The sequence below is a fragment of the Erythrolamprus reginae genome, chromosome 3 (genome assembly GCF_031021105.1).
Source record: "Erythrolamprus reginae isolate rEryReg1 chromosome 3, rEryReg1.hap1, whole genome shotgun sequence".
Classification (NCBI taxonomy): Eukaryota; Metazoa; Chordata; class Lepidosauria; order Squamata; family Dipsadidae; genus Erythrolamprus; species Erythrolamprus reginae.
This window is the reverse complement of record NC_091952.1, coordinates 113,292,310-113,305,444: the sequence shown is the minus strand read 5'-3', so window position 1 is coordinate 113,305,444 and position 13,135 is coordinate 113,292,310. Positions and strand designations below refer to the sequence as shown.

General features: G+C 36.8%; 1 pseudogene; it reads left to right on the top strand.

Moving 5' to 3' along the window:
- The first annotated feature begins 295 nt into the window (after positions 1-295).
- On the top strand, positions 296-12,124 carry LOC139165378 (mucolipin-3-like; annotated as a pseudogene).
- The last annotated feature ends 1,011 nt before the right edge of the window (positions 12,125-13,135 follow it).

Here is a 13,135-nt window from a genome sequence, read left to right as displayed (position 1 = left end):
CTCCTTATGTTTGGTTCCAAAAATAGTGCTTTCTATGATAGGAACATGAGAACTGTGGGAGAACTCATTTTTCTTCACTGTTAATATCTTTTTCACTGCTGTGATTAGTTGATGAAATAACATCAATGGGCTATAAGTTGGCATGGAAGGTGCTGTAATACTTGTAGTTTAGAGTTGAAACTCTTGTTGTTAAAGGAGACAATCACACCTTGAGTTTTAGATATGCTCACAAATACATGCATAGCATTTTTGGTTAATCATTCCAATATTGCTAATGTTTTTTTCTGTTCCAGCAATGGAAAATCCTGAAGTGCTTGTAGGCAGCTGCAGTACTCAGGATGATGAACATTTATACAGTGTAAAACATCATGCATCAATGTGCCAGCTTCTGGAAGATCAGTTAAGAAGAAAACTTAAATTTTTCTTTATGAATCCCTGTGAAAAATTCTGGGCCCGAGGAAGGAAACCGTGGAAGCTGGGCATACAAATTCTGAAAATAGCTATGGTCACTATCCAGGTGAGATACAAAGCTGCAGTACAATTATTACTTACACATTTTTAGCTACTGCTATATAAATTCAAGAAATTATAACCAGTTGAGTGACAACCTCTGATTTACTGCTGCTTTAGTGACTTGTGTTTTTAGAACCATCTGTACGGTTGGTATTTGAAACTTTCAGACCTTAATACAGGCAGTCCTCGACTTATAACCATTTGTTTAGCAACTGTCTAAAGTTACAAGGGCTTGGTCATATAATTAGAATTTGGGCGCTTGACAGCCAGCATGTACTAATGATGGTTGCAGCATCCTAGAAACATGTGACCTGCATTTGCAATCTTCCCAGTTGGCTTCCAACAAGCAAAGTCAATAGGGAAAGCTGGATTTATTTAGCAACCGCATAATTCAATCAATTACTGCAGTGATTCATTTAAAAACCATGCCCCCCCCCCATTTTTAAAAATAAAATCAGGTACAACTCATGTAATAATTGCCTTGCTTAGCAACAGAAATGTTGGTCATAATTGTGATTGTAAATCAAGGACCATCTGTAAGTATTGAAATGACCTGTGTTCTTACACACTGAATATTTTGGAAGAAAATATTTTTGTCAAGTATTTAGTATTGACAAATTTAATAATATATGTATCTTCATCATATGTTCTCCATCTGTGTTGCAAAAGAACTTTCATAAGTGCCAGCTAACATAGCTATCTCGTTTAGGAATTATAGAACTTTTAGTCCAAATATTTGATGGATGCTGGATTGGGGTAATGAACAGAATAGGCTATTAGTCAAGTAGAGACAATGAACAATATCAAGATTATAGTTGCAGTTTCATTTCATTATTATATATGTCACTCTTCAGCCTTCTACTAATTAAATCCTCATTGTTCACCAACTATAAGGAAATCTTTGTGTTCAGAATATAGTATGAAAATGTCCAATATGAACTATACTAATATTATATTATGTTTTTATTCAGCAAAACAGATCCAAGATCAAAAAGAATAAAATAGTCATGATATTGAACTGGGCTAAATTATAAGTGTAACAAGAATATAGTTACATAAATATAGGAGGAGTCTTTGACCACTGAATGAAAATAAAAGTTGTAAATCGGAGGGATGGTAGCCAGCTCTTTTTTCCTATATGTTCAATTCCTGATTTATTTACCTTTCACACTCTCAGGGTAAAATGAAACTACCAAGAGAATGAGTAGGGAATGGTGGTAGAACTACTGTATTTTTCGGAATATACAGATAAGAGGCACCCTTTTCCTCCCTAAAAGAGGCTGAACATTTGGGTGTGACTTATACTTTGAATGTTACTTTTTCAAAGTTTTTTTCCCCAGCCCTAGCAAGGTGCTGACAATCTTCTCTGCTTCCTATGCCCTCCGAAGAAGGTTTTTTCCAGCCCTAAGTCTTTGCAGGCTTGCTTTCATTCCTATCCCCTCTGAAAAAGGCTTTTTCAGCCCTAACCAGAGGATAAAATGATGTGTTCGAGCTGAACTGACTAAGAACACTAACCAGATGAATACCTGATAGGTAGATTCCCCCCCTCTATTTTACTCCCCCGAAACTAAGGTGCGTCTTATACTCCAAGTGTGTCTTATACTCTGAAAGATACGGTAGCTACGAATGCTCCATCAATTAAAAATTTAATGTACTTGTGGTCAGAATGGACTTTTTGAGTATTTTAGCTGAAGAATTCCCTTTCTATTGATATTTTCAGCTTGTAGTTTTTGGTTTAAGCAATCAAATGGTGGTTACATTTAAAGAAGAAAACACGGTATCCTTTAAGCATCTATTCCTGAAAGGCTATATGGACAGCATGGATGACACCTATGCAGTGTACACGCAAAAAGAGGTCTATGACCAGATCTCTTTCGCAATAAACCAGGTAATATTAGTCTGTCTATCTATCTATCTATCTATCTATCTATCTATCTATCTATCTATCTATCTATCTATCTATCTATCTATCTATCTATCTATCTATCTATCCATCCATCCATCCATCCATCCATCCATCCATCCATCCATCCATCCATCCATCTATCTATCGGCTGTATGTTCCAGCATAAGTCTGGAATGACTCAAGCAATTTTAAACAAACTTGGTACACAGATGATTTACCCTCTGGAAACAAATACTGTGGGAGTAAGACACCCTAGTACCCCTTAGTGTGTGTGTGTGTTCCAGCATAACTCTGAAACATCTGGGCCATTAATGAGAGCGAGTGCAGCGTCCTAGAGTGGACATTGTCTATGATTCACTTCTGTCACAGCTTCCTCTAGAAAGCCAGCCATGACATTTGCCCTCCACTGGGCCAATGGGAAAGCACTTGATATTCCCTTCTCTTGACAGAAGGTGGCCCAAAGTGCCATGATTGTAGAAAGGGTGGGAAAGAGGAGTGCGTTGGAGGGGGGAGGGACAGGGCAGGGGTGATGGGCATGGGGGTAGGGGGAAGAAAGGCCCCTCTCAATGACTCCCTGTTAGAGGCAGACGACGCCCCCTGGTGGATTTGGGGCAAAGTGCCAAGATTGTAGAAAGAGCGGAAAGAAGATCACATGGGAAGGGGAGGGCAGGGGTGATAGGCATGGGAGTAGGGGGCAAAAGACCCTTCTCAATGGCTCCCTGTCAGACAAATGCTTTGAGGTCTATAAATACCCGTGTAGCGCTGGGTTTTCAGCTAGTATTTTATAAAATATTGTACACTGAACCTAAACTAAGCTTGAAAAAGCCAAGTCATTATATGTAAACAGATATGAATGGAAAGAAAATCACATTGGTTTCCTATACCATAGAGCTTGCATTGGCTCTAATGAGGCAAGAGATGCAGACCTTTTAATTCCATAGTAACCTCATGAGATAAAGGTAACACAGGCAATTGGCCCATAAAAATGAGGTTTTCTATGACTGAATCCATTTCACCGAGTTTTATTTGAACCTTAGTCTTTGTAATTCTATTCATGAGATCAATAAATCTGAAAAGCAGGATGTTCCATCGCAGACATTCTCTTGCGTCTTCAATTAGTTCAGTTTTAATTACCAGGCAGCTCCATTAACTGGTTGTACCTTGTCGCTTAGTTCTTACAGCTGCGTGCTAATTCGGTTGGAAATCATGCCTACGAAAAGAAAGGATCAAAAGAGACGCCCATGGCAATATGTCAGTACTTCTACAAGAGAGGAATTATCAGCCCTGGAAATGACACTTTCGATATTGACCCAGAAATTGAAACTGGTGATATACTGAACTACTCAAATCAGATAGATTGTTTCTGTGTGTGAGAGAGAAAGGAGAATGAGAGTGGGGTGGGCGGAGGTCAGAAAGAGAGACAACTTGAGCAAAGTCATAGTGTTTAAAAGCAAACACATAGTAATTTCCAGTATCATTACAATATAATGGGTAGACACTTCAGATGTTTTATTTGTACAGGAAGAAATTCAACTACTGCAGATAGTCCTCACTTAGCAATTGCTTCATTCAGTAACAGTTCAGAGTTACGACAACAGTGAAAAGGTATATTTAAGACCAATCCCTGAACTTGCAGCTATTGCAACATCCATTGTCACCTTCTCAGCTTGTTTCCAACAAGCAGAATCATTGTGGAAAATGGCAGGAAGTCACAAAAGTCATATGCCATTTTGCTTAACAACCTGAGGTGATTTGGTTAATGACTGCACTGGAACTGTCATGGGATGTTTCACTTTATGACTATATCACTTAGTAACTGTGATTAGTAAGTGAGGACTACTTGTACATTAGAGTCTTGTTTAAGTCATGAAAACTGCAGTAGTGGTGCTTCATTTAATTCCTTGCCCCATTTCACTCAAATGATGTCAGCTTCAGTCAGACCTAGTATATTCCATATAGATGTACATTGTTTATATCTATGGAGATTCTCAGTCATCCAGGTTATGGTTGTCCTGAAGGTGCTTTTTCAAGAAGTAACTGGACTTTCTGGTTTTTCTTTGAAGATGTTTTGCTTCTCATCCAATAAGCTTCTTCAACTCTGAGCTGAAGAAGCTTCAAGAAACAGAACATCTTGAAAGAAAAACCAGAAAGTCCAGGTGCCTCTTGAAAAAGCACCTTTAGGGTGTACGTGGTTTAGTTTCCAAGTGGCCTGATACCCTGCTGATAAAAATGGCTGACTCATAGCCCAGTGTGTTGACTTTATTGTATCTGAAGCAGGTTCTTCATACTGGTAATTATTGAACAGAGTTAAGGGTGCATCTACTTGCAAGATACTGTAGTATAATCAAAATTGAAGCAATTGATGTCCCTCATCCACAAAAGTGTCTTGCCAACTCAACATTGCAAACATCACCAACACTAATTGGTGATTCAGGTTCAGGGTGAACTTTACTATTAGGAAAAGTGAGGCAGTGCCCTCAGACTGTAGACATGTGATAGAAAGCATTAGTAACCTGTTGGATGACATAAATGTTTGCTGTGTGGATTATTTTGCGCTCTTACTTTTGCCCTGAAGTATTTATTTATTTATTTTATTTATTTTATTTATTTTATTTATTTTATTTATTTTATTTATTTTATTTATTTTATTTATTTTATTTATTTTATTTATTTTATTTATTTTATTTATTTTATTTATTTTATTTATTTTATTTATTTTATTTATTTATTTATTTATTATTTGGATTTGTATGCCGCCCCTCTCCGAAGACTCGGGGCGTATTGAAGTATTGAAGAAAATGTCACCTTACAATGCACTTACAAATCCAGTTAGCTTACCTGCCTGAGCCATTCATGTTTATGTGCTTTAGGCAAATACCGAAATATATTGGCTGACTCTACTGGCCTTTGAAACTTTGTGAATAAATTTGAGTGGACAGTCTTAACTGTTCAACATGAATATTGAGTACTGAACATATAGAATTATTGGTAGTGTCTGTTATGAGAATTCAGAAGCATTGTGACTTATTTTTGGAGTTTGGAAATAGTGACATAAATAATAATCTCTTAGCGAACTAATGTAGTAAACATATGTGCACAACATTTCCAAACAATACCAAAAGCTGAATTCTGTAAGGATATCTTAGCTTAAACCTCTTGGGTATGAAAGATATTAAAGGACTGTTGACAGATTGAGGGTCTTTTCTTGATATATGTATGCAATTACATGAACCAATGTGTAACATATACAAATAATTACAGTACAAGAACTTTCTGAATTACTGTTTCTTCATTTTATTCAGATGGAAGTAATTCATAACTGCATTGAAACATCATTCTACAGTCATAAGTAGAAGGGCCTGTAACCATAGAAATTAGGGTATTAGGGTACTGATCTGTGGATCAAGTATAAAATTTCCTTTTTGGGTTTATTTTTAACAAGCAGATATTTTCAGGGATTCTTTATCAAATAAGAATTCCCTTAAGGCAGAAGTTCAGTAAATATATGCATTAAATTAATGAAAAAACATAGCTGCTTTTTTCTTGCAAGTATGAAGAAAGATTTTACATCTCGTATTATTTAGATAAGACTACTAGTGACCAGATTCCTTATTACTGATTTTCTGTCTTCCTCGTCTTATTAAATATTGAGTATTTTCTATATGCCGTAAAGCATCTGTCTTCCCACAGAGTGTCTTTATGTGGAGCCAATGCTACCTCTGGAAAATGGGACACTGAGGAAGACTCCTTTCAATTTTACTTTGGACTTACAGAGGTGAGGAGAAATAAAAGTTGCTGGCATTCTTGAACATTTTTGGTAATGGTGAAATAAAGCTCCGGTCTCTGTTCTAGACTTGTAACTCTGACACTCACGTTCAAACTGAAGGCCATTAATCTCCAGACTATTCGACAACACGAACTCCCAGACTGCTATGATTTCACACTAATAGTAAGTACAGAGGTGGAGTCCTTGGAACTTTCTGAGCTTGGTTGTTTATGTGCAGATAAACTAGGAAGCAAGTAAAAAAAATTGAACTGATGAAGACTTGTAATTAGTCATTTTCTGAAGGGCAGGTTTGGGATGGGAGAAATGGGCCTAGATTGTGTCAGCTTCTTCTTAAAGTGGACTATTGCAGTATATACATTAGCAATTTAGAAGTAGAGAATAAAGTGAAATGATAACGCTGAAGCTAATCAAGAGGCAGGCACCAATGATTTATTGCTACCAGAGATTTGCCTGCCCACAGCTGCAAATACCCATTTGGTAAATCAGCTATTCTTTGTGTGTGTGTGTGTGTCCTACAATTCACATTAATTCTCACGGTAACTCACCTACTCTTCTTTTAGTTAAGTTCAAAACATAATTCTATATAGTATTAGCTTTTTGACAATAATATTAACAATAATATTAATACTTTTATTATGTGTGTAACTATATTGTAATTGTACATTTTAAAATTTGTTTCTATTTATTTTTGGTTGACTGTGGCTGGCGATCAACTTGAATACTCCTCAGATGGAAAAGTGCAATAAAACCCAAATAGTGATAAGAATAGCAATATTTCTGAAACAATATTAAAAAGATGAAGACATTGGGTCATGTTCTCTTGTTAAGTTTTGTTCGAGGATTATTCAGATATAGTCTTCCTTTATTCTATTTCTCTACCTTATTTTTAAACTGCTTAGATTTGGGGGAGAATGGTACACTGACAGAACTAAACTAACTCCAAGCATTTTCTGTTTTCTACAAAACATGCTTTTTATATGCCATCACTGCTTCAAAGTTATACTTCAAGCTAACTATAAGACTTTATGGCTTTTTTGAGAAGAATAGTAGATAGATAAATAAATAGATGGATGGATGGAAAGTAGGTAGGTAGGTAGGTAGGTAGATAGATATAGATTTTGATTTTATTACCAAGCATTAGGCATAAACTATTCAGATTCCATCTGAACTAACGAGTGTTTAGAAATAAGAATAATAGCATCTTTTCTATCTCCACAATATCTACAGATACTCTTTGATAACAAAACTCATAGTGGAAGAATTAAAATAAGCCTAGACAATGATATTGCCATCAAGGAATGTAAAGACTGGCATGTTTCTGGATCAAGTAAGCTTAAAAAACATACTTTTGTTATTACTTATTTAGTGCTTATTAGGTTTTATTGAAGGCCTAGTGATGCATGAAGTTAAATATAGTATTTGCTATGTTCTGTAGTAACTATATTTTTTTAAGTATGTTTGTCAACTGAGCACGCAATTTGAATATGTGTGTTACATCATTTCACCTATAGTCCTTAAAAAAGTCTCTTTCTATATGGTTAATATTTACATTACTGGCGAAATTCAAAATTTTTCCCTACCAGTTTGGTGGGTGAGGTTTGGTGGGCGTGGCAAGGAAGGATACTGCAAAATCTTCATTCCCACCCCACTCTGGGGCCAGCCAGAGATGGTATTTGCCGGTTCTCCTAATTAGTCAAAATTTCCGCTACTGGTTCTCCAGAATCTGTTAGAACCTGCTGAATTTCACTTCTGATTTACAGTATATTAGAAGGGAATTCCCCACAATGGGAAATTTGCCCCAAATGCAAATAACTACATAACTTGAGGGAGGAGGGGTCCTCTTTAGACTACCAAAAGTGTGAAGCATTCATTCTTTTTGATGGCTTTGAATCCTTTAATTATCCACCTCTCCCTGTATTGAAAAATGAAGTAAGATGGAGGCCTCTTCTCCATTATTAGCACTCTCTCAAGGCAATTTCACAAAGAAAATTTTCCCTCAGACACAAATGAGTATGTGTTCTATGAGAGTATCAGGTTAACTATTATGCATAGACAAGTAAATCAATCTTTTTTTCCCCAGTACAGAAGAATACCCATTATATGATGATCTTTGATGGTTTTGTCATACTGACATGTCTTGCATCACTGATTCTCTGCACACGATCTGTAATTAAAGGAATTTATCTACAAAGGGTAAGCTTATGTTTGTCAGTATCTCTTAATAAATTTAATTGCAGCTTTTCAATAGCAATTTCTCTTTTCTTGCCCTCTCACGTATCCTAGGAATTTGTGACTTTTTTCCAACATCACTATAAGAAAGAAGCATCTTTCTCTGATCTAGTGGAATTTGTCAATGGATGGTATATCATGATCATCGTTAGTGACCTTCTTACCATAGTTGGTTCTACATTAAAGATGGAGATACAAGCTAAGGTAAGTGACTTGAATGCTGATTAGATGACCTGTGTTCCAGTTTTGGAAGTCCCAATTGAAATCTTATTGACCAACCTGAATTTTGTTATTTTTATAGTTCACTTGAGTCTTCAACTGGGGAAAATGGTCACATTGAGAAAACTGCTGCTCCAGAGAAGGCATTTTTCTAGCTGTATATTTTACCTATCCATGGTAATATCATTAGAAATTAGAAATGAGCAGTATCTGTGCATATCATTAAAAGTCTATTAATTTGCTGTGCAATGCATTTGTGCTCTTTGTCCACCAGGAAACAGCCCTGACATTTTTAGCCCATTTCTTTTTAATGGAATAAGGTTTACTCACCTCCCAAGAACGGTCTCCTAATCTAGCAGAACTTTATGTCTCCCATCTCAGTGTCAAAAGAAAAGAAAATATGGTATCCCCAAGAGTTAAAATGAATATAAAAGGTCCTTTTTTTATGGGCACCCCACCTGAAATTCCGTTAGTGTAATTTATTGAACATCATCTTAATCTTCATATAGGGTCTGACAAGCTATGACTTCTGCAGTATCCTGTTAGGAACTTCCACCATGCTTGTGTGGCTTGGAGTGATCCGCTACCTCAGCTTCTTTAAGAAATATAATGTAAGGATCTTCTGGAACACTCATGCTCTTGGTATTCTTTTCTGTTATTACCTGGCAATGCTGAATGTCTTTGGAAAGTCTAATGAGCATCTCTGGGTTTTTCTTGGGCCTTGTTTTTCAGCTGCTTATTTTGACTCTCCGTGCAGCATTGCCCAATGTCATTCGATTTTGCTCCTGTGCGGCTATGATTTATCTGGGTTATTGCTTCTGTGGCTGGATTGTGCTGGGCCCATATCATGCTAAGGTACTGTGAGTTGGATGTTTGTCATCTAGTTTTGTATCTGAAGGGTCTTGCGCAAATGTTAACAAAATGAGCACGCTGCCAAGATATCTGAAAGGGCCAGTTTATCACTTTAGTTATGTAACTATACATGATCACCAGAATATGGAGTTGTCACGTATAGGTATATATTCTGCATTATCTGAGGCATTGATGCACATTAATAAAATATTGTAATATCCAGAGATTTTCAAGGGCTGGTATTGAGTAAAACATGTAACATTTATTTGCAGTTTACTGTATTTGACCAGTATTTTTTAAACAACTTGAGCAAAAAATGGAAATAATTTTCTTTTCTTTTGTCTGTTTGTTCCTGAATATTTGTTCTCTTCTAGTTCCATACCTTGAATATGGTTTCTGAATGTCTTTTCTCTTTGATAAATGGAGATGACATGTTTGCTACTTTTGCAAAAATGCAACAGAAAAGCTAACTGGTGTGGCTGTTCAGCCGGATCTACCTCTACTCTTTCATTAGCCTCTTTATCTACATGGTCCTGAGTCTCTTCATTGCCTTAATTACAGACACGTATGAAACAGTGAAGGTACATAAACATCACTATAGGATGTTACGTTTAATTTTTGAAATGTGAATTTCCAAAAGTTCTGAAATAGTTTTCTGAATATCAAATGATTTTGTTCATTTCATTAGTCTCTTGTGCAAACAGAGATATTGAATTGCAAGAATTCAGCATAACATCATGACATCATCATACAAATGACACCGAGCTCTGATAAGTTCATATTTACTGCAAGTAAGCAAAAAAGGGCCATTTGCATGATGACATCATGATGCAGTGTCATAATTTATTCAGTCTATGTCAAACTCACAGAGTCATGTTACCGTCATATAATGTATTGCAATGTTTCCCCCCTTTGCGGAACTGGGGTGGGCTTGGCCTGCGCATAATGCATCCAAATCACAGGCCATCTGTTCCATTTATTCCATAGCTGAGTGATAAGTTTTTTGTATTTAATTTTTTTTTGTTAGCATGGTTTATCTGGTTCTAAAGAACTGAGCAAGTTCTTTAGAACAACCAAGACTGAAGTTTAAGGCTATAACCTATTGCTTAATTTCCCAACTCTACTTTAATCTGAACTACTATGCTTAATTTCCCTTGGGCAAGAGGACATGTACTATGATAACAGTTGTTTTTCCCTTCCCATTGCCTATAGTATGAGGGAATCTCTTCAGAAGATAGTTTGGGTGCTCCAACTTCCTAATGTCCTCTGTAGGCCCTAAAGACAAAAAAAAAAAAAATGAAAAGCCCTCAAGCACTCTTCTTGCAATACTGACATGAGAAGACCCCAGGAACAAGACAAGATTTTAAGTTAATGTTATGTTTATATTGAATTACAAGGATATTTAATTCAACACAATTCCTATGATTTTTGTTGTTTTTGATGCAAAGTTGTGTCTAATCCATTGTGGCCCCATGGACAACATTCCTTCAGGCCTTCCTGTCCTCTACCATCTCCTGAAATCCATTAAATCTCACGCTGATTGCTTCAGTGACTCCATCCAGCCACCTCATTCTCTATCATCCCCTTATTCCTTTGCCCTCAATCTCTCCCAGCATTAGGTTCTTCTCCAGTGAGTCCTTCCTTCTCATTAGGTGGCTAAAGTATTTGAGTTTTATCTGCAGCATCTGGCCTTTTAAAGGGCAGTCAGGGTTGATATCTAGGACTGACCGATTTAATCGCCTTGCAGTCCAAGGGACTCACAGAAGTCTTCTCCAGTGCCATATTTCAAAGGCCTTGCTCCCTCTCTATTATTTTATTACTGCCTTAGCAGCCGTCCGCATCTTCAGGTAGCTAACGTACGATTTGACAAAGCAGATTTGGCTCTGGTTAGCTTTCATATTGGAAGTTGAAAAAAATCTAGTGCTGTGGGAGGTTGAAAACCCATCCTGGAAGGTGGCAAAACCACATCACTTTCTTACCATTCCTGGGCAATAAAACTGAATGGATGTATCCATGTAAATCACAAGGAGTTGGAGAAGGTGGCTTTGCTCTTTGATTTCAGAATTTTCCTTTTCTCTCATATGAAAAAGTATAATTTGGCAGCATCATTTGGAAGACATCTGAATATTTCCTCCAAGGCTACTAGAGTCTGCCTGGAATCCTGAGGCTCAAAGTTGTGTTCCCCTGTCATTTCTACCAGAGTTTAAAGACCAATAAAATGCAGATTACAAGTCCACCCTAATCTCCCAATCTCTTGTGGAAACTTGGGGGAAGGTGGATGAGAAATAGGGTGCAAGAACCTCACTTTTCTCCTTTTTAATAGCTTCTAACTCACCAGGAGAAACCTGACCTTTCCTATTTTTCCTCATCCCTCTTTAAAAATTGTGTTTTTCATAGCCATATAATATCCACTGGAGTTGTACTACATAACAACTTTTTTTTTTTAGCATTACCAGCGTGAAGGCTTTCCAGAGACAGAACTTCATTCATTCATAGCCCAGTGCAAAGACCTGCCAAACTCTGGAAGATACAGATTAGAAGAGGAGAGTCCTATAAATATTTTCTGTTGTTGTAAAAGGTTGGTGACTAAAGGCCTGGGTGACAGTTGCATCATCTGACAGCTTGGTTTCTTCAATATTAAATTAAGTTGGCTGCTGTGAGAACAGAAAGCAGGTTAATAGAACATCAGCGTTGAATCTAGTGAAACTGTAGGCACTTTCTCATAAGCCTAGTGACCCTACACTGGTTTGAAAGCTGCTCTGGATTCCCATGATCCCCCAATGTCATAGATAGATAGATAGATAGATAGATAGATAGATAGATACCCATTTTTCAGAATTGCAAATGGTTAAAAGTGAAAGCAATTACTGATTTATTTTAAACTTTCTGAGGGTTGAGGAATAAAGATACCAGTGAACCTTTAAAATAATGGTGCATAAGATAACTTTGGTATTAGTTATACTTTTGTATAGTGAGCAATTGTGATTATCCCCACTAATTCTTTGGGTTTTTTTAACAGTACAGTTTCTAACCTTGCACTTCTTATTCAGGGTGACTTATTTTTATTAAAATTATTTTCTTTAGATCAATAGATCTTGTTTGATTTATAAAATGGGACCATTTTGATTTCTTTCTCTTTATTATATTTTTGTGCAGCTGGATAACATCTCTGTACCTTTCCCCCTTCTTTTAGGTCTTAATAAAAACATTGGCAAAAATTGCTGAAAGTAGTTGGAGATTCTGGAGCTGGACAATCATCACAGATTCAGTAAGAAATCATCAAAGAGGAAAGAAAGGAATGAAGGGAAAGAGAGACAAAAAAAGAGAAAAAGAGAAAAAAGAAATAGAGGAAGGAAGGAAGGAAGGAAGAGGAGGGGGAAAAGGGAGAAAACAGAGAGAGAGAACAGGAAGGAAGCACCACAAACTGTGGTTCTAGACATTGTTTCAGAAGACACTTTGAAACAACACAGCAATTTAGGGCTGGAAGACATCTAGGAGGTCATCTAGTCCAACCCCCTGCTGCAGCAGGAAAGCTTACACTGTCTGGATTATTTTGGTGCCTCTAACAGAGAGAACAATTGCCAGAAAGAAGAAGGAGTTTACTAGGACAAGGCTGCCACGCAGAGGAA